Here is a 2,940-nt window from a genome sequence, read left to right as displayed (position 1 = left end):
GAGGGGGGGGGGACATAAAAACATACTGTGCTCTAAAGGTTCCTCTGTTGCGTATCTTCGGCACAGACCAAAGAGCGTGGTCCCGGAAAATTCTTTGTTAGCGAAAACACTGCTGCCAGAAAGCGCGTTTTCGGGGTGTCAGACGCTCGCGCCGTTCGTCACAACGCTGCCCCAAGCAGGAATAATTGGTGTTTTTTTTTTTTCTTTATTGCCGGAATATTACACGTCAAAACAAATAAAAACACACCCAGAACACAAAACGAGTGATAATGCTAAAACCCCATAATGCTAGCTGGCCTCGGCTAGCATTATGGGGTTAAAACTTGCTCATTTTCAACAACTTTTCAATGCGGGGCAGCCACTCAGGCGTACATTTCTCAGCCTTATGAACTTCAACAAATGAATTTATGCTTTCACGGAAATACCCTCTAGCTTCACGCACATCACGGTCTGCATGGCGCACAGCCATCCGAGACCTCCAGACACTGTGCAGGCCCAGCAACATAACAAGATCGAATGGGGCGCCTCCCTCGTTTTCTACCGGCAGGTACCTGATCCCATGGGAGTCAAGTGGTAATTCTTTTTCCGAAGTGCGCTGTAGGACATCCCAATGAAAGACGCCATCCCAACACTCCAAAAAGGCGTGTTCAATAGTCTCTGGCTTTCGACATAAGAAACAATGAACACCCCACGGGACAAACAAGCCCCTCTCCTCCATTCATGTTTTATTCGGTAAGGTGCCGGTATGTAATTTAAAAAAAGAAAAAAAAACGACTTCACCCTCTGTGGTACTCTCATCTTTTTCACACGTTTCAACACGTCCTGTCCTGGGCCTGCACAGTATAAGGTCCTGTACAAGGGAACAGCAAAAAAAACTTCGGAAACATCTTTATAGAACCGCTTACGTGTTACTGCGCTCAAATGCTTAATAAAAAATGGCCGCCAAAAAGCGGCATGATGCGACTACTTCTTTGAGGTACCCATGAATACCACCGGTCACGCTTGACGAGGAAACAATAAACTCAGGCAAACATCGACCTAATCTTACTTGACAAACAGTACGCAAGAACGGATCACTAGCCATCACGAAAATAACAAAAACGATTTACTATTTGGCGCAAAAACAAGCGGGATAAGCCTAGTCCTCCTTCGCGAACTCTTCGAAAAAGGTTCATTCTGCTCGTTCGCTCCCAAGAAGCCCCAAATGAACACCGCGAAAACACGATGCAGTTTTTGCACGTTCACACGAGAAGAGTTTAACGCCTGAAAAACGTAATACAGTTTGCTCACAAGAAATAAATTGCAAAATCGAAAAACCGTTACCCCTCCATGGTCACGTCGTACGCCACCCAATACCACTTCACCCTCACTTCTTGCCTGGTCGGTTCCACGACGAGGCGCGTCTTCTCCTTGACGAGGAGCTGCCCGGCGTCGAGCAGCTTCTTCTTCGCTTCGTCCGACCGCATATCGAGGAGCTAGACATGCGACATCTGGTATGCCCAGATTCCGGCCACCTCCCGGATCACTCCGATGTCTTTCAGCGGCTTCCGAAAATCTTCAATCCTGTAGGGCCTTCCGGAGATGTCGCTGTGCAGAATAATTGCACGCTTCATCGCCTCGCCGGCGGGCAACGGGACCAGAACGATCCTATATTCCTTTGATACAGAAGAAGCCGAGTCACCGCGGCCCTCAGCGGCCACTATCGCTGCTCGCACGGAGCCCATTCTGCGTCCGCTCCTGTCGGCAGCCGGAACCAGAATGAGCAGGAATAATTAGCGTCTGCGCTGAGCATGAACCTTCTGCAGCGTGCATTTTGCACAACCGAATTCGATTTTCTCAGCAAGAATAAATCGCAATGACCACCACCACCTAGTGTGATGACGTCGCTTGCAAATCATGTTAAACAGTTCAGTTTTCTGGTGAAATACGATGTTCTCAGCACTATCGAATGTGGATGTCAAAATTGTAATGTTCTGCAGTACATATCAATCTCGTGATGATAGGCGGCTGCATAATAAATTGTCAGAGCGCGCATGGCTGATAAAGCACAGAGTTGCGAATTGAGGGCCCAAAACAGGGGGATCGGTGGCCGAGTGTGCTAGCGCACCAGAGATCGGAGCACTTGGAGCGAAAGCTTGCGCTGCAGAAACCAAGGATCCTGGGCTCAATCCCCACCCCTGCCCGTTTCGATCTGGATGAGCATCGTACCGGCGTGCGTCGTGTACCTCTATGGTGCCTGGAACGCGTCTCCGACTGGTGTGTTTACCGCGGCCAAAAAAGTGGTCCCTCGATTTCCGCCTGATGACGTCATAGAAGTGTCATGCTGTCGCCGGTCGCGACCCTGGCGGCGTCTCAACAGTTGTGGTACAAATAGCAGACGCCTGTTCTGCTGCAGGTCGCTCTCCACTCTGGCAGTTCACGGAAGCTAGAGCAGCCGGAAGTTGGGACGCCTGGGACGCCGTGACGACAGCGACACTCGCGTTCGCTCGTGCTTTTCGGCAGTATTTCTACGGCCAACCGCCAGGATCGCGACAGGCAACAGCATGACACTCCGGCTTCTGTGACGTCATTTGTTGCCACTTTGGGACCACTTTTGATGTATGGGCGGGATAAAACGCTAAACACACCAGTCGAAAACGCGATTCAGGCACCATAGTACCACTAATGCGTGGTGCACGTTAAAGACCCCAGGCTAGCGGTTGTACTGCACTGGCTCAATTGCTCATCTACAGCGAGTGACTCGTCGCAACTTTGAAATGGCTGATCTTCTACACGCTGTCTAAATATCCACGCAACCCCAATTAGGGCCCAAAACAAGTACACGAGAAACCGAATATAGCATTTGCTTCCCGAGACAGTATTTTCCGAAGTTTCGAGCTCATGCAAGCCGATCTCCAAAGTGATTTATATTAGAAATATATTGTCTGTCCTTCGCCCTCT

Source organism: Ixodes scapularis, unplaced genomic scaffold, assembly GCF_016920785.2.
Source record: "Ixodes scapularis isolate PalLabHiFi unplaced genomic scaffold, ASM1692078v2 PGA_scaffold13__105_contigs__length_92229423, whole genome shotgun sequence".
NCBI classification, from domain to species: domain Eukaryota; kingdom Metazoa; phylum Arthropoda; class Arachnida; order Ixodida; family Ixodidae; genus Ixodes; species Ixodes scapularis.
This window is presented reverse-complemented; position numbering follows the sequence as displayed.